We start from the raw sequence: 20,765 nt of genomic DNA, 5'->3' as shown, positions 1-20,765 counted from the left end.
AATTATTAAATAGTATTCAATTTTAATACTTATTTTAATCATTCATTATTAATTATTATTTAATATATTTATGTAATGCATATATTTAAAACAAATGCATTTATTAATATTTTAAGTCTAAATTCAGAATCTAAATTCACACACACACACAAATATATATATATATATATATATATATATTATATATATATATATATATATATATATATATATATATATAATAACTTTACAAATGTAAGTTACTTTTTTTAATCATATTTTTCCCTTTTTATCATTGTATATTAAAATAGGTATTTTTGCTTAAAATTGGATAAAAAATGAGATTCAAAAATGCAAAACATTAAAATATTATCATTGTAAGTTACAATATTGTTATGTTTACTTGTAATTCAGTGAGAAATATGTATAAGTAATTGTATATATTTAATATTTTATTAAATATTAATATATTCAATTTTATTAAATTAACTATTTATTTACTAGTTATTAGCTGTTTACTTTTATGTGTTTATGTATAGTTTTATATATTTAGATTTTTATTTTTATTTATTTTATTTTATTTGGAGCTTGATAGACATCCAAAAATCATATTAATTCCTAAAAATTAAAGAAATTAAAAACATCTTTACATTACATAACACCTGAATTCCAAACAAACAAAAAAAACATTAAAGCATATTTTATTTTAAATACTAATACTATTTTAAATATTATTACATTTCAATGAAAATTAATCAATATATAGTTATTATTAATATGAATAGCCTATATTAAATAGTATTTAATTTAAATACTTATTTTAATCATTCATTATTAATTATCATTTAATATATTTATATAATGCATATATTTAACAGTTTTATATGTTTATGAATTATGTATGTATCCAAAAGTGATGAAAAAAATACATTTATGTAGCACCTAAATTCAAAACATAAATGCAGAATATTCAAATTAATATTTTAAGTCTAAATTCAGATCAGCAACTGTAAACAACTAAATTAATTCAGATTGTCTCCTCATTTCTTTGTAGATCTCACATGTCCAGTGAGGACCGCATGGACCTTTTTTTTAACCGGCTGACAGATTTCTACCATCATACGGTAGGTACTGTATACATTATCATGTATTTATGTATCATATTATGTAGCACTACTTGAATGTTGTAACAAGATGCTGAATTATCGAGCGCTGATGAGATTGAATGACATATGTGCTGCTTTCCTTTGACTTAATTACAGTTCACACATGACAGACCAGCTAAAGGCGCCCAATATAAAGCTAAAACTCTCGCTCGCTCGCTTTCACCCATCTGTCAGGCGCGTACGTAATGCATCAGGGCATAACTCCATCTCCATAGCAGACAGACTGAGAGCGTGGCGCGGAGACATCTTAATGTTTCCGAGAGCTTCCCGTCCCCCCGTAGAGTTTCCCCCTCCACACACCACTCAATCCACAGTTAAGATATCTTGTTAGTAGATAACAAGCGGTCTCTGCTGGGATTTCGATAGGCACACTTTTATTCCACCAGAGGATGTCTTTCCAGGCTGCGAGAAGTGTGGAAGGAAAGAAAGCGGGGAAAAAATAAAAAGAGCTTGCTGTCAATTATCTTTCCTCCACCAAGCTCCAGGAGAAAGGGAGCGGGTAATGTTGGGTCCTGAGCTGCGGGCTGTCCATCAAGGCCCGACTCACGCCAGCTCTGCCAGGCCTGAAAAATGGATGGGAGCAGAGCGCGGCGAAAGGTACTCTGAGTCACAGAGATGCAGGGAGAAAAAAAAAGAGTCTGTCCTTTTGACTGGTGTTAAAGGCGGCTGTGTCCACAGCTGTTCATAGCAGACCACACTGCAACCCGCTGCACATTTGGGCCTGATAAATTTACTTACATTTATGCAGATGCTATTCAGAACAAACTTGCTTTTGTACATTGATACTTTAAGTAATGTAGTCTGCTACATTTTCGAAGCAATTCGATTTTTGTAAGCCAAATCCACACTGCTAAATTAGTTTTAGGGATCATACAAAATGCATGTTATTTTTTATTTAGTACTGACCAGAGTAAGATATTTCACATAAAAGTCGAAGGAGAAAATAATAGTTGAATTTATAAAAATGACACTTGATTCTTAATACTGTGTTGTTACTTGAATGATCCACAGCTGTTTTTTTTTGCTTAGTGATAGTTGTTCATGAGTCCCTTGTTTGCCCTGAACAGTTAAACTGCCTGCTGTTCTTCAGAAAAATCTCTCAGGTCCCACAAATTCTTTGGTTTTTCAGCATTTTTGTGTATTTGAGCCCTTTCCAACAATGACTGTATGATTTTGAGATCCATCTTTTCACACTGAGGACAACTGAGGGACTCATATGCGACTATTACAGAAGGTTCAGATGCTCACTGATGCTTCAGAAGGAAAAACCATGAATTAAGAGCATTGGAATTTGAAGATCAGGGTAAAGGTCACTTATTTTTTGTTTTCTAGGAAACATGTAAGTGTCTTCTGTAGCTTCTAAAGGGCAGTACTAAATGAAAAAAAAAACATGATATTTAGGCAAAATAAGAAAAATGTACACATCTTCATTCTGTTCAAAAGTTTTCACCCCCTGTTATTAATGCATGGTTTTTCCTTCTGAAGCATCAATGAGTGTTTGATTCTTTCGTAATAGTTGCATACGAGTCCCTCAGTTGTCCTCAGTGTGAAAAGATGGATCTCAAAATCATACACAGCTGTGTATTATGAAATGAGTTTATGTAAACTTGAACGGGATCAAACTATTATTTTCTCTTGAGGGTCTTATTCAGGTCTGTACTAAATAAAAAATAACATGCATTTTGTATGATCTCTCATATTTTGGTAAAAGCATTTAGCAGATTCTGCAAGATGTACACTTTTGACTTCACCTATATATATATATATATATATATATATATATATATATATATAAAGGCTATTATAGTCTATAATGTAATCTAATTGTAATCTTTAGCAAATTTCTAAAATATATGTTTATATGTACACTATAGTGTGATGATCAAACGATCAAATTTAGTTTCAAGTGTTCCATTTATTAGGTCAAAAGTGCATAGAATTTCAAATATTGATCATTTTTAAACTGGCAAAACATTATTATTTTATATATTATATATTATAAGTTTTTTTCACTAATTATTTTTTGTTTTACAATTAGACTTTTCTTAGTCAGATCCACACTGTTAAATTGCTATGCAAATATTTACATTTTATATTCTTTTTGTGTACCTGTTACTCAGAGATACAAATTAATTGCAAAATGTTCACATAAATGTATTTATACATAAAATATTTGATAATAAATACAATTACAGACAAACAAAACATTAGTTTTGTTATGTGTGTTTGCATATTGCTCAGTGGCAAAGACTAATTACAATCATTTTATTAGTATGAATGTACTAATTTTACTACAAATAATAATAACTGCAGTGGATAATTATAGTTGTTTATGGTTTTCATACGCAGCTTGGACACAGTCCTGTGAAACTGTCAAAACGAGTCTCATGAGACAAGAATACAGATGAGCTGGTAAGGTACAGAAGGAAACTACTGGTAAGTGAAACAAAATATTGATTTTAATAGATTTTTGATAATTTTTGATCTTGGCCATCTTAAATCATTTAAAGTCTTTGCATTTCATTTGTGCTCTATCTAAAGTGGGTTTTAATAAATAATAAAAAATAAGATCAGAGAGCAATTCGATGATAAAAAATGAAAATAAAAAGCAGTGCATGACACAAGAACTGCTTGTAATCTAATAATCAGACAAATGCTTTCTTAAATTGATCCTATTTACTTTTCATAGTGCATGTTCACTAAATTTCACAAACAGTTATAAAGAAACGGCAAGTAACATTTTTTTAACAGTTTATATGACTTATTAGATGTACATAAAACTTTCAGGTTCTAAAGAATGTGAGAATATTTTAATAAAAATAAAAAAAAAGGAATAGTTCACCCAAAAATTAAAATTTGATGTTTATCTGCTTACCCCCAGGGCATCTAAGGATGTAGGTGACTTTGTTTCTTCAGTAGAACACAAATGAAGATTTTTAACTCAAACCGTTGCCGTCTGTCAGTCATATAATGGCAGTAAATAGTTACCAAATCTTTAAGTGTAAAAAAAACATACACAGACAAAACCAAATTAAACCCTGCGGCTTGTGACGACACATTTAAAGGAGAGTTTTTCAACCTACCCTAGCTATCTTGATCTGGAATACACACAAGTTGACGCAGAGCTAGACAAGACGAGCATTTAAGGTTGAAAAGTATATAAATTGTCCATTTTTTTTAGAAAATAAACAATAGTTTCGCTAAATAAAACACTTCTTCCTCGGCTGGGATCGTTTAGAGCCCTTTAAGTCTGCAATTAATACAGTACATTATCTGTAAATTTTTGTTTTGGAAGTGAACTTCCCCTTTAAGCAATTTTGTCATGGCATAAAAAAAAATTGCAGTTGGAAAACGCAAAATACGTTTGACTTGATGTTTTCCCTACTGCAAATTTTCCACCGCCTCTAAGCTTTTCCTGGCCAATTATTATTCTGAAACAAATCCAGCAGTCCGTCAGGTGCCTAATGACCGAAATGTGAACCCCATTCATTACTGATACTGCATCTAAAATTAAGCAACTGCTTATAGGCTTTATAATAAAAGGGCAACAGCGAACGCTTTGCTTTGTGCACGCTGACTCCCGAGAGCGCTGCAGTATCAATGCTGTACAAACCAATTAATTCATACGGAATCTCTCTGAGAATTTATGGACTAGGATGACTTCATCATTGCTTATAATTACTTTCATAGCCCTTGGGTTACTTCTAAATGAGCTAAAACCAGAGAAAATAAAGTACTGCGTGTCAACCCGGGACAGGGAAGATGTACTGTCTTACACGGCTAAGCCGAGCAGGTCCTTATAGCGAAGTGGCGTTAAAGCGCCAATGCATAGATTTGGAAACATAAGCTGGCCCTGTCAAAACAAAGCCAGAGGTAATCAGTCTTAACGGTGTCCAATATTGTGCACAACACTTCATTGAGGTGTTTAATGTATGCTGCTGAGTCTATGGATCATGTCAGTTGTGTCTAAGCTGAACGTAGCATATGTTAGCAGGCATGCTAAGCCCAGAACTTATTTTTTTTCTCGCCTGAGGGTCATTTCCTGAGATTCCCAATATGCTGTGGAAGAGCAGATTTGATTTAAAGACTCAGCTTTTAATTCATGGAGTGGAAAAAAACACATCGCCCCCGAGATATCAGAGGAGATAGACCAAGGAACGCTGTTTTCCTGCAAATTGAATGTCGTCTCTTTTAACACAGTTGTCCTCTTCGACAAACTTTTGGCTTCTGGCTACAAAAAGACAATACAAACAAGATTACAAAAGGAGCCGGCATTACAAAGTCTCGCTTTGAATCCTCTGAGGTTGACACAGAACCTTTTCCCAACTTCCCTCAAGGTTCAGACGACACATCGACAGCGAAAACAGAGCTCGTGGGTTAATTATTTCATCGAGCAGATGTTAAACTTTCGTGCTCAGGGTTTTATATAATTCTTTTTTATCTCGCGAATCCCTGTAGTGTAATTACAGCGGTAAAACCGTTTACTCATTTGCATAGTTATGCAATCTGAACTAATGAACTGTGCTGGAATCACATTGAAAGTGAGAGTATATGTGCACTTCAGATGACATGCTTTCAGTTTTGTGAGACATTTCAGATGGTCACATATTCGTGCAGAAACAGACTGAATTATAAGCAGGTATTCTCAGTTCACTCAACAAGGAAATGCTCTGAATAATTACATGTTGTAGTGACCACGTCTACTACAGTCAAAACTACAAAAACTACAGTCTTTGGGGAAAAAATGGTGTACCTTTGTACCTTATTTACTCCTAAGGGGGCATATTAGTACCTATCAAGTGTACATAACAATATTTTTAAAAGGGTACCATCTATCTATCTATCTATCTATGTATCTATCTATCTATCTATCTATCTATCTATCTATCTATCTATCTATCTATCTATCTACCTGTCTGTCTGTTTGTCTGTCCGTCCGTCCGTCCGTCCGTCCATCTCTCTGTCTGTCTGTATTTCTGTCTGTCTGTCTGTCTGTCTGTCTGTCTGTCTGTCTGTCTGTCTGTCTATCTATCTTTCAATTGTTAATTCGTTCATTCATTCTGTCGTTCTATCTATCGTTCATTAGTTCTGTCATTCTATCTATCTATCTATCTATCTATCTATCTATCTATCTATCTATCTATCTATCTATCTATCTATCTATCTATCTATCATTCAATTGTTCATTCGTTCATTCATTCTGTCGTTCTATCTATCGTTCATTCGTTCTGTCATTCTATCTATCTATCTATCTATCTATCTATCTATCTATCTATCTATCTATCTATCTATCTATCTATCTATCTATCTATCTATCTATCTATCTACCTATCTATCTATCTATCTATCTATCTATCTATCTATCTATCTATCTATCTATCTATCTATCTATCTATCTATCTATCTATCTATCTATCTATCTATCTATCTATCTATCTATCTATCTATCTATCTGTGACAGATGTGTGACAATGACATGAGGTGAGTAAATCCTGACAGAATTCCCCTTTTTGAGTGAACTATCCCTTTAACAATTAATTCCTGTTATGGACACATGAAAAGAAGGCAAAATTATGCCGAGGATTTCCAGGGGTACGTATAGAAATGTTGATACTGCTGAATATTCCTGCAGCGCTGGGGGTATCTTATGAATAGTTATTTCATGTGCTGAATATTTGCATGCATGAATATGGTGAATCTGTGTTTGTCTTAACTTCCCATGACCTCCTGCGCTCATTTACTGCAATCCATCTCCAATTTCAGCTCCTCGGGAATCGTTAAACACGACTCCAAAGGATTCCACGATATGCTACGAATATCACCTGTCAGTTCATGGTACATCCTGCAGAACTGCATTTCCATCATTGAAAGCCTCTCTCTGGGCACGTCAGAGTCCAGTCGATAGCCACGTAAGGGAAAACGGTGGCCTGTCATTGTCGTGTTGTGCTTCTGACAGTCCTTAACACTCAAATGGACGACCCCCGTCTGGAATAAAGACTCGTGGCACTCCCCGCATTGGTGAGTCACTGTCTGGAATCCAGATCAGCTGGGTGTCAGGTCCTGTCAGTGATCTGGCACTGGGGATAGGAACGCACAGGCAGAGAAACCAACACTATCCATGAGATGTGCCTGCTGTCTGCACCCCAGACACTGTCATGGTGAGTTTGCCAAGCAGCTTAAACCCAGGACGCAAGTTGTGTGACGAATTGAGGCCAATGAGGTGGATGATGAACAATATTTTTTTAGAGTCAACATAAACAGTGTTTGCAAGTCACTTTATTTAATCTGATGCACAGTGGCCCCAAAAATAATTTGGATGCTTAATAATGTATGCAATACATTATTTATAACTGTACACCCTTAATGGTTTGATGTTTTGTATGGTTTAATTTTTAAATGCTCTAAAGTCCCAGTCTGAATCAAATGATTCACAGTACAAGCTCCACAGTCCTGATCTGAACCAAATGATTCACAAACCTGTTCCAAAGTCCCAATCTGAATCAAATGATTCACGATACGCACTCTGAAGTCCTGATCTGAATCAAATGATTCACAATACGCGCTCCAAAGTCCTGAACTGAATCAAACGATTCACAAATCCGCTGCGAAGTCCTGATCTTAATCAAATGAGTCGCAATCCAGAGTTTAGAGTTTAAATGATTCAGGAACTATCGTTTCAGATCAGGACTTTGAAATCCAGATCGTGAATCATTCAGTTCAAGAAATGATTTACAAACCTGCTTTGAAGTCTTGATCTGAATCAAATGATTCGCAAACCCGCTCCAAAGTCCCAATCTAAATCAAATGATTTGCGATACACACTCCAAAGTCCCAATCTGAATCAAATGATTCACTATACATGCATTGCAGTCCCAATCTAAACAAAATGACTCCCAGACCCCTCCGAAGTCCCGATCTGAATGAAATGATTTGTGATACATGTTCCGCAATTCACTAACCACCTCTGAAGTCTCAATCTGAATCAAAATGATTTGTGATCTTAAGTCCCAATCTGAATCAAATGACTTGCGATACAAAGTTTACATTGGAATAATGATTTGCGAACCGTCATTTCAGATCGGGACTTCGGAGTGCTGATCGTGAACCATTCAAGTCGTGAATTAATTCACAAACCTGTTCTGAAGTCCCAATCTAAACCAAATGATTTCCAAACCCACTCTGAAGTCCTGATCTGAATCAAATGATTCACAATCCAAAGTCTCAATCTGAATCAAATGAGTCGCAATCCGAAGTTTAGATGTGAAAAATAATTCGCAAACCATCATTTCAGATCAGGGCTTCGGATTGCGTAATGTCAATCATTCATTTCGCAAATGAATTCACAAACCTGCTTCAAAGTCCCAATCTAAACCAACTGATTCACAAACCCACTCCAAAATCCCAATATGAATCACTTGATTTGTGATACCTACTCCGAAGTCCCAATCTGAATCAAATTGCGATCTGAGGTTTAGATCTGAATAATGAATCATTCAATTCGCAGAATGATTCACAAACCCACTCTGAAGTTCTGATGTCAATCAAATGATTTGTGATATGCTATCCAACTGGATCGCTTTGAAACAGTGAATCATTTTGCAACGCAGTGGTTTAACTGATAAGGGGTTTCAAAAAGCTCAATTACCTGTATACATGCTTTTTAATATTATTATAAGTGATGTCGAAATTCGAAAAATGAATGGCTCCTTTGTTCTGTAGTGAATCACTTGAACTGGGTTTGAATCAATCCAGCATAAAACAAATCATTTATCTGTTCCTCCGGTTTTCGTGTCTTCAGACATGTTTACACAACACCGTCAGTAATACTACTGGCTTAGGTCAATAGTTTTATGACATTAACTGAAATAAGCAAAAAAAAAAAAGTATGTTTACAAATAAAATATCAGTTGAAAGCATCCAGTCATCTTAAACCTGCTTTGGTTTATTGGGGTCATTTTTTGGTCTTGACCTCTTTTGTCCCAAACACAGTTGTGCGAATCATCTGTTCCCCTTCCTACTCCATCCTTTGCTGTGTCCAGTAACATACGTCACCTATTCAAATTTCCAGTCTGTGCACGGCGGGTTTGTACACTCTCTGAGGTTTTGTGCTCCTTCTCTTACAGTAGCAGAAGCCAACAGACTCCTATCTTCAGTATTAGAGCTGGGAACAGAGATAAGCCGCTCTAAACGCAGAGAGAGATCGCCAGAGCCGCTCGTTGTTGTGAAAGATTGGGAACACCCATCCTCAAAGCTTTCATTTGAGGACTTGCGCTCAACCAGGGCCCCATTCTCCCACTTGCAATTTCAACATTTGAGAAAAGTTCTGATTATAGCTGCCCAGGGTTTTTCTTTATCTTTTTGTTTTTGCAGCGTGGGAAGGATAGGAACAAAGGTCCTAATAATTGCAGCTCAGCCGCTTTAATTACGGCAAAACGTTTGGCAGAGAATTCATAACATGCCTTGGTCTTTTCCTTTTCAGGGTTTTGGTGCCGCGAACAATGGAAACAGCGATTCCTGTTTAATTGTTTTCCTGCGCGACCCGAGCGGCGAAGCATATTCATTACCGATCCACATTCAGTATATCCACACATACAGCGCAAAATGCAATTTTAACCTCAAGATACAGAACAGATATTCGGAAATGGTCAATTTTATGCCTTTCAACCTTGAATAATACGACCTGGTTAATTGTCTCACGCCGCATTAGAAATCATGATATTGAAGCTTTCTTAACTTTCACACCTGGTGCTTCACTATTACTCAACATGAGTGCTGCGTCTAAGCTTTATTCTCCCCAACAGACCGTAATCTAATGTTTCGTCTCCACACCAGCTTATGGGCCAGCAACAGCTGGTGATATCACCTTGCCCCATCTGCCAAATGATGCTGGCTACAGCCATCCCTGCCCACAAGACCTTGGGCATTATTCTGTCTTCCTCTGTTTACGTACATAACGGTATTTATGAGTGCTTGGCGCCATCTCAGATCAACAGTTTTGTGGCTGCCTCCCCACCAAAATTCATTTAGCTAAGATGTTTGTCGGCTTCTGTCCTTACTTTAGCTCCTGAAAGTTTCAGGTGATCTTGCTGGAAGCAATTAAAGGAATTATTATTAGTATTTATTTAGCAGATTTCACCCAAAGTTCACACTGTAGCTCTGAAATATCATTCATTCTTGCATGAAGAAATCTTACAGGTCTCATAACTGATGCAACTCAATTGAGATTTCAGTGAAATACTACTACTACTTTTGCTATCTGATGTGCAAACACACAATACGTAATGTAGTATCCTAAAATAATTTGGTATTTTGAATAATTATGTGCTTAATGTTTGACATTTTCATTGTATCACATTTTCATTTGTGCCATTCTTTTCAGCAGATTAAAAGAACTATTCTGTTTCATGGCTGAAACAAAAATCGTGGTTTAGAATGACATAAGGGTGAGTAAATGATTGATTTTTGCATGCATTATTTCACTTTCACTTTCTTTTTCAAAGAATTTATAAGATATTGGTACAGGGACCCTTGTGCTTTATTTGAAGACATAAAAAGAAAATTGTAAAATACATAAATAAAAATACTTATTTATTGGTCATAGTTTTTGTAAAAACAATCAATTAATTAATAAAATGCAAAACAAAGAAATGAAAAGCAAGTATTTTTGTTACATTAAACATATATTAACATTATAAAAAGTACTTTCGAAAAATAATTTTAGTTGATGAAAATAACATTTTAAATGAGAGAATACAAAATAAAGAAAAGCAGGTATTTTTACATAAATTTAAACATTAAACATGTTTTAGTGCATTTTTTGTCAACAGTATGTCTTCATTAGAATTGTTAAATTATTTCTTTTTTTGTTATTTTTTAAAAATGTTTCAACTTAACGAATATTTTATCATGCTCTTTAATTTTAGTCTGTTTTATTCATCTAATTTTAGTTGATTTTAGAAGAGACAGTACAAAATTAAGTACAAAAAAGAGAATATTTAAAAACTTGATTTAAAAATTTTAACATTTAACAAAAACTTTTTTTGTATTTACTCTGTTTTTAGTTTAATTGTTATGGAAACTGTATTTTTGCACTTATATTTAATCAACAGTATGTTTTCATTAAAATTGTATTGTTTTTGTGCTTTCACAAAAATGTTTTAAATTTAGTGAATATTTCATCATATTTATTAATTTTTTAATCTGTTTTACCCATCTAATTAGTTTAGTTAATGAAACCATTTTAGAAGAGAAAGTACAAAATTAAGTACAAAAAACTTTTTGTTGTATTTACTCTGTTTTAGTTTCATTGTTATGGAAACTTTTTTTTTTTTAATCAACAGTATGTTTTCATTAAAATTGTTTAATTGATGTTCATGTGCTTTCACAAAAATATGTTTTAAATTTAGTCAATATTTCGTCATATTCATCTGTTTTAGTTATCTAATTTTAGTCAATGAAAACATTTTAGAAGACAAAATACAAAATTAAGTACAAAAAAGTGAATACTCAAGACTTTTTGCATTAATTTCAACATTTTAACATTTGTGACCCTGGACCACAAAACCAGTCTTAAGTAGCATGGGCATATTTGTAGCAATAGCCAAAAACACATTTTTATGGGTTAAAATTATACATTTTTCTTTAATGGCAAAAATCGGTAGGATATTATGTAAAGATCATGTTCCATGAAGATATTTTGTAAATTTCCTACCGTAAATATCAAAACTTAATTTTTGATTTGCAATATGCATTGCGAAGGACTTCATTTGGGCAACTTTAAAGACAATTTTCTCAGTATTTAGATTTTTTTGCACCCTCAGATTCCAGATTTTCAAATAGTTGTATTTCAACCAAATATTGTCCTATCTTAACAAACAATTCATCTATGGAAAGCTTATTTATTCCATTTCAGACAAATGTATAAACCTCAATTACAAAAAATTGACCCATATGACTTTTTTTGTATTTACTGTCAACAGTTGTATATTTCGTCAACAGTATGTCTTCATTAAAAATTGTAATTATCGTTCATGTCCTTTCACAAAAATATGTTTTAAATTTAGTCAATATTTTGTCATATTCATAAATTTTAGCCTTAAGTTTAATTTCAGTCAATGAAAATAACATTTAATTCAGTCAAGCACAAAAAAAGCTAATTTTCTTTCGTATTACTTTAAACATATGTGACCCTGGGCCACAAAACCAGTCATAAGTCACATGGGTATATTTAAAAATACATTGTATGGGTCAAAATTATCGATGTTTCTTTCATGCCAAAAATGTTAGAATAATAAGTATTATATAAAATAATGTTCCATGAAGATATTTTGTACATTTCCTACTGTAAATATATCAAAACTTAATTTTTGATTCGTAATATGCATTGCTAAGAAGTTCATCTGGACAACTTTAAAGGCGATTTTTTCAATAATTCGATGTTTTTTTTTAACCCTCAGATTCCAGATTTGCAAAAAGTTGTATCTCGGCCAAATATTGTCCTATCCTAACAAACCATACATGTGATCCAGGGTCACATATATTATATTTGGCAAAAAAGAAAACTTCATGCTGTAGTTTCTGTTGTTTTAGTATGTTGTATCTATATTTTATCCTTCATTTCTTGTCTTGTCTTTATGATTGACAGATCACTTTTGTCATTTTTTTGTTGACGAGAGAACCTACCACTTTTAGGTCCTTAAGTGTGAACCAATAAACCGCAATAACCGCGAACATCCGTTAAAGACTCAACACTTGAACAACCCCAGTTGAGTCTAATGAGTGATAACCATGACAATGCAAGTAATTAGAGAATGATGAGACATCAAAGACTTGCTTCAAAGGCTTTCGTGAGAGATTTGGAGGATGGCGCTTTGGGCGCTCGAGATGGATATCACACGGATGAGTCTCGCATCTGTCTCAGCTGTGCCAGCTGACGCAAGCCGTGTTTCTCAGAATAACCCTGACAGCTCAGCTCCATCCTGACACGCGTGTGCCACCGAGGAGGAGCAGCCGATGCAGAAACAATGTTTCTGAACCAACTAATTGTTTTGGACTGGTGTGCATGGAAAAGTTCGAGCTCGCATGCTGTCAGAGACTTGATTTGACGAAGAGAAACGTAACCTGTGTTCCTTCACAGAGTTCCTCTAGCATGGCGCTCCGACCCGTCCGGCATAAACATGCGTGAAATCTTTCCATTTGACCCTTCAAGGCCGCGTTCCACTAGACCTGTCATATGAAAGACTCCTCAAATATTCCCATGTCGGAAAGGGTTGTCTTATCGGTGCAGAGGCTATTCCGCAGTTCATGGGCCGTGTGACACTGTGTCTAAGGTTCTCATTTTCCTCTCGCTTAAAGCAAGCGCAGCAGTGATGTCCCTGGTGGGTCCAGTCAGGGGAAAGCTGTCTGCTCCGAGGCCAGGGTCGGCCGCTCCTTCAGACCACAACTGCCAGAACGCAATAGGGAAATGGCAACCCAGACGCGCGCCTGACTGAATACTCAATGAAGATAGCTGTGAGAAAGACATATATGTCAGATATTCCGGGATGTGGAAAACAAGCCGGCTGAATTTGACTGATTACGCCAGTGTTTTAGCCAGCGAAGACCGAGTGGACGTGACAAGAGATTTACTTAACGTCAAAAAAGCCCTCAAGTCATTTATGTTAAGGAAGCAGAATTAAAGTTGCTGACAAGACTAAAAAAAAGCACAGCTCCCAAGAGAGAGCATGACGTATGGCAGAAGTTGTGAGGAAAAGTTGGGTTCTTGGCTTTGCTCGTAGGTGGCTCGGGAGATTTATTAAAGTATAGACTTTGAGATTTGAAGATAGGGTAAGCGATTTGGGATATAATACACTTATGATGATGACGTATCATGTCTGCGTAAACAAGCAAATACATAAGTTGACATGCAGGCAGGACAGCCCTTGGATGAAAGGGTAGGATTGGACGAACATTTCATGCTCCTATCCTATGCCTTTCACAGACAATATAAATACAGTGCCCTCCACTAATATTAGAACTCATGGTACAGTTGAGGTCAAAAGTTTACATCCCCCCTTTCAGAATCTGCAAAATGTTAATTATTTTACCAAAATAAGACAGATTGTTTATTTACTACTGACTTGAATAAGATATTTCACATGAAATATGTTTACATATAGTCAACAAGAGAAAATAGTTGAATTGAAACGAACCCTGTTCAAAAGTTTACATACACTTGATTCTTCAAACTGTGTTGTTACCTGAATGATCTACAGCTGTGTCTTTTTTGTTTAGTGATAGTTGTTCATGTTTGTCCTGAACAGTTCAACTACCTGATGTTCTTCAGGTCCCTCAAATTCTTTGGTTTTCCATCATTTTTGTGTATTTGAACCCTTTCCAACAAAGACTGTATGATTTTGAGATCCATCTTTTCACACTAAGGACAACTGAGGGACTCATATGCAACTATTACAGAAGGTTCAAACCCTCACTGATGCTCCAGAAGAAAAAACGACGCATTAAGAGCCAGGGGGTGAAAACTTTTGAACAGAATTTTCAACAACATTCTTCTTAGTTTGCCTAATTATCTTTTTTTTTCATTTAGTACTGCCCTTCAGAAGCTACAGAAGATATTTACATGTTTCCCAGAAGACAAAAAAGTTAAATTAACCCTGATCTTTAAATTCAAATAGTGTTCACCCCCTGGCTCCTAATGCATAGTTTTTTTTCTTCTGAAGCATCAGTGAGCGTTTGTACCTTCTGTAATAGTTGCATATCCCTCAGTTGTCCTCAGTGTGAAAAGATGGATCTCAAAATCATACAGTCATTGTTGGAAAGGGTTCAAATACACAAAAATGCTGGAAAACCAATTAATTTGTGGGACCTGAAGGATCTTTCTGTAGGACAGCGGACAGTTTAACTGTTCAGGACAAACAAGGGATTAAAAAAACACAGCTGTGGATCATTCAAGTAACAACACAGTATTAAGAATCAAGGGGATGTAAACTTTAGAACGGGGTCATTTTTATAAATTCAACTATAATCTCTTGTGGACTATATGTAAGCATCTTTTGATGTGAAATATCTTATTCAGGTCAGTACTAAATAAACAACAACATGCATTTTGTATGATCCCTCTATTATTTTGGTAAAATAATTAACATTTTGCAGATTCTGATAGGGGGATCTAAACTTTTGACCTCAACTGTAAATATGAGTAAAGGTGGCTGTGAAAATAAATCTGCATTGTTTATCCTTTTGATCTTTCATTCCAAAAATTCACTAAATTCTAACCTATCACTGAAATAAAACGATAGAAAGTGGGGAAATCTCATTATGAAGTATATGTTTTTCTCCAATGCCTGTCGGCCACAATTATTGGCACCCCTAGAAATTCTTAAAATATATATGAAGTGTATTCACATTTATATTTACATTTTTTTAAAGCACCAGGATGACAAGAGCATGAAATTGCTCAGCCATTACACTGTAAAAAATGTTCACCAGTTTCAACTTAAAAACTTAAGTTTAGCAGCTGCATTAAAATTTTAAGTTAAGTCAACTTTAAAGTTTAAGTAATTTCAACTCATAAGTTGAATCAACTAAAAAGTACTTTTTTAACTAAAAGTAATTTTAACTAATTTTATTATCATGAGTTGAAATGAATAGTAGTTTTATGTTGATTTAACTTAAAACTTTAAGGCAGCTGCTGAACTTACGTTTTTAAGTTGAAACTGGTAAAAACTTTTTACAGTGTACTTCCTGTTCCATAGGGCTACAAATGTGAGGAACACAAAGTCCAAATTCCCTTAATCATCCATCACAAACAGTAAAACCAAAGAATGTAGTTCTGATGTGCAGAACAAGATTGTTGAGCTTCACAAAATCGAAAGAAAACAGCTAAAGCATTGAAAATCCACATTTCCACCATCAGGGCAATAATTAAGAAGTTTCAATCAGCTAAAGATGTTACAAATCTATCTGAAAGACGATGTGTGTCTGTATCGTCCTAATGCACAGTGAAGAGAGTATGAGTGTGTTTGAAGACTCTTCAAGGATCACAGCTGGAGAATTGCAGAGATTAGTTGAGTCTTGGGGTCAGAAAGCCTAAGAAAAATATCAAACAGCCCCTACATCACCACATGTTGTTCAGGAGGGTTTCAAGAAAAATCCTCCTCGCTCATCCAAAAACAAACTCCAGCATATTCACTTGTGAGACTCAAATGACTGGAACTTCAAACGGGACTGGCTTCTATAGTCAGATAAAACTAAAAAGGAGCTTTTTGGCAGCAAACCTACCAGATAGTTTTTGTACAAACGGGAAAAAGTACCCCATGGCCACAGTTAAATATACCGCTGGATCTTTAATGTTGTGGGCCTATTTTTCTGCAGGAGGTCTTGGGCGTCTTGTTCAGATATCATGGATTTTGTCAAATACCAACAGATAAAAAATCTATACCTGACTGCCTCTGTTAGAAATCTTATAATGGGCCATGGTTGGATCTTCTATCAGGACAATGATCCGAAATGCACAAAATGAGCACAAAATGAAGCTCCTGCAATGGCTGTCCCATATAGAAAATGAGTGGGGTGAACTAAAGGATGGAGCTGTGAATCTGAAGGATCTGGAAAGACTTTATATGAAGGAATGGTCTCTGATTTCTTGTCAGGTGTTCTCCAAACCCATCAGGCATTATAGGAGAAAACCCAGAGCTGTAATCTTGGGAAAAGGATGTTGCAATAACTCGGTGCCAGTAATTGTGGTCAGCGTGAACTAGAGAAAAACATTTATTTCATAATGAGATTTCCACCCCACTTTCCATTGTTTCACTTCAATGATAGGTTACAATTTTGTACATTTTTGAATGAAAGATCAAAAGGATAAATGATGCAGATTTATTTTCACAGCCACCTTTGGTCGTAATTACCAAGGGTGCCAATATAAGTGGAGGGCACTGTACATTTAAACCTTTTAACTTCCTGTCGGGATGTGAAGAGAACAAGCGTAACAAAAAATGTTTGTGAACCAGATCACCTACCCTGCCTTTAATAGACACAGTTCTATAGAGCTATAAAGGTAAATGATTGGACTTTAATCAGGTTAGATTCTGTATTGAATTTTATGTCGATGAAAATGAGGCTGTTAGGGATAGACTTACAGTCAGTCTTTACAATGGCACACACTGTAAAAAGGTCTTAGATTATGTAATTTTCACAATTTACAGCTTTCAGAACTGTTTTATGGAAATTTTATCTAGTGAAAGACTTTCGTTGAGATGTTTTATCGGCTCAATAATCCATATGTTGTTAAACATCAGTACAATCCATTGAACATATGTTACTTTGTTTTCATTCTTATCGAAATGTACATATGGCGTAGACAAAGGTCTACAGCATAGCTTTAGGTTAGATGGGGAAAAACGACTCTGGCAGCCAGCTGTTTATCAAATTTGTAGGTTTTACAGATGTAATATATATATTTCATGAACATATATTAAATTACTATACTATACACTGATTACCATCATGGTAACAAAGCATGATGATCAAACACCATGATTACACACATGACACTAAAACAATGCAATAAGCATTCATTTAACAACATAAGATGTAACATAAGTAACTGAAAAGAAAAAAACTAAGAAAAATTTGAATTTCAAGAAAGAATTCTCTCTTCTAACGCACTAGAAGAGGCACTTGTGAGATTAATGTTTTGTTTTTTGTTTTGTTTTTCTCAGGAGAAGAATCTGAGAAGCGGAAGATGTGAGGAAAATGTAAGTCTGTTTACTCTTTATTTTTTCTCATTTTGTAGAAAAACTATGAGAGACCTTCTTTGTAATTCACTTCTTGTTATATAAAGGCCTCATGTAACGAGAACATAGATGTCTGATTGTGCTGTATGCTTCAAAATGGCAAAATCTGGCACACTAGTTGCAAGAGAGAAAATTATTTATTGAGAAAACACAGATTTGAGGTGCTGTTACACTAGACAGACAATGTTATTGTCATTGACTAAAATATTTAATTTCAGAGACTAAAATCAACGAATATGACCTAAAATGTTTACTATTTAAAAAAAAAGTAAATAACATAAGTAATAAAAATAATTAACATAAGAAAGCAAATAAATAATAGATAGATTAATAATAATAATAATAATAATATATAATAATTATATAATAGATAATAATATAATAAAAAAACTAAAAATGTGCACTGCATCATATAAAAATAAATAAATAAATAAATATTAGTAAAAAGAAAACTAATTAAAAAAGTAAAAAATTTTTTTTACACATTTACAAGGCATCATATAAAAAAACTAAAAATTTACACTGCATCATAATATGTTTTCCATATTAATTGTGGGGTCTAAAATAATATGCATGATTCAAATGTAACCAATTCATACCAACAAATTTTCAAAATACAAAAAAGTAACGCAAATAAAATTAACAAATAAATAAATAATAGGTAAATAGCTAAAAAAAAGTTATAAGTATAAAAAACAAACAAAAAAACAGTTAAAAATATGTTTCCCATATTCATTGTGGTGTCCTAACCAATCATTACAAAAAAAGTCAAAATACCAAAAAAGTTAAATAAATAAAATAAATAATAGGTTTACAAAAAAAAGGGGGGGGAAATTAATAAAACATTTGAAGGGTCTAAAATAAAATGTCAAATTAGAAAAAAAGTAAAATAAATACAAAAATAAGTAAATAAATAATAGGTTAAAGTTAAAAGTGAAAAAAAAAAACTGATAATTTACACTGCATCATATTATGTTTCCCATATTTATTGAGAGGGCTAAAATAATATGCATGCTTATTATGCATGCTTAAAATCTAACCAATCACTACCAAAAAATGTCAAAATACCAAAAAAGTTAAATAAATAATTGGTTTAAAAAATAAATAGTAAAAAAAAACAAAAAAACATAGTGGGGCCCAAAATAATTTGCAGGCTTAATATGCATGCTTAAAATATAACCAGTCATTGCAAAAAAAAAGGCAAAATACAAAAAATAAAATTTTACTAAATAAAAATAATAAAAAAATTATAAAAGTAAACATAAATAAAAATTTACATTGCAGAATATTATGTTTCCCATATTCATTGTGGGGTCTAAAATAATATGCATACTTAATATGCATGTTTGAAATCTAACCAATTATTACAAAAAATGTCATAATACAAAAAAAGTAAAATAAGTAAATAAAAAGTAAAAAAAAACAAAAAAACACTGCATTTAAACCGCATTATATTATGTTTCCCATATTCATTGTGGGGTCCAAAATAATTATCATGCTTAAAAGCCAACCAATCTGGAAGTCCTGTCACCGAAGTTGAATATAAAAGCATTTTCACTTGTAGTTTCCATGGCAGCCTCAGAGCCCAAACCCTTCAGTTTTCCAGCTGACATGAAAATCAATGTGAAAAGTTGCTTCTCTCACTCCTTCTTACCTGACAGTGCATCACATCACGACCTCCATAAATACTTCTTTTCATTTAGAGCTGATGGAACGAAGGGGCAAAGAAAGAACGCCAGGAACTCCTAAATCCAACGCTGCAGACGTCAAATCTCCAGCCTTAAGTATTTATCACCTGGAATACCGATATAAAGTGATTCAACAAATAGCTCTTTGTCATGTGGCCCACATTATACCTGCCAGCATGGTAAAATCCCAGCGTAGTACATCACGGATTCCCCTTTACTCCAACTCAGCCACCTTTCCCCCTTTATTCATTTTTTTATTAAAAATAAATACAATAAAAAAGTTAAAAGTTTAAATTTACACTGCATCATATTTCCCATATTTATTGTAGGGTCTAATATAATATGCATGCTTAAAATCTAACCAGTCAATACCAAAAAAAAAAAAGCCAAAATACAAAAAAGTAAACTAAATAAATAAATAATAATAAATAAGTAAATAATAGGTAAACAAAACTGTAAAAATCTGCACTGCATCATATTATGTTTTCCATATTCATTGTGGGGTCTAAAATATATGCACGCTTAAAATCTAACCAATTATTACAAAAAAATAAAAAATAAATAAATATATATATATATATATATATATATATATATATATATATATATATATATATAATAAGTAAATAAAAAAACTGTAAAAATGTACACCATCATATTATGTTTCCCATATATTATTGTTGGGTCTAAAATAATAATAATATGCATGCTTAGAATCTAACCAACCATTACAAAAAAATGTCAAAATACAAAAAAGATAAATAAATTATGCATGAAAAAAAAAGTAAAAATAAAAAGGTAAAAATTTACATTGCATCATATTATATATAATGTTTCCCATTTTCACAGTTGGGTCTAAAATCATATGCATGCTTAAAATTGAACCAACTGTTAAAAAATGGCAAAATACAAAAAAGCTAAATAAATTATACATTAAAAAACTGTCAAATTTGACACTGCATGAGATTATGTTTTCTGTATTCACTATGGGGTCTAGAATAATATTCATGGTTAATATGCATGCTTAAAATCTAACATTCTATCATTACAAAATCTATCATTACAAAAAATGTCAAAATTAAAAAAAAACAATTTTTAAACAAATAAAAAAGTTTTAAAAAATGCAGTAAAACTTTACA

Source organism: Garra rufa, chromosome 20 (genome assembly GCF_049309525.1).
Source record: "Garra rufa chromosome 20, GarRuf1.0, whole genome shotgun sequence".
NCBI lineage: Eukaryota > Metazoa > Chordata > Actinopteri > Cypriniformes > Cyprinidae > Garra > Garra rufa.
This window is presented reverse-complemented; position numbering follows the sequence as displayed.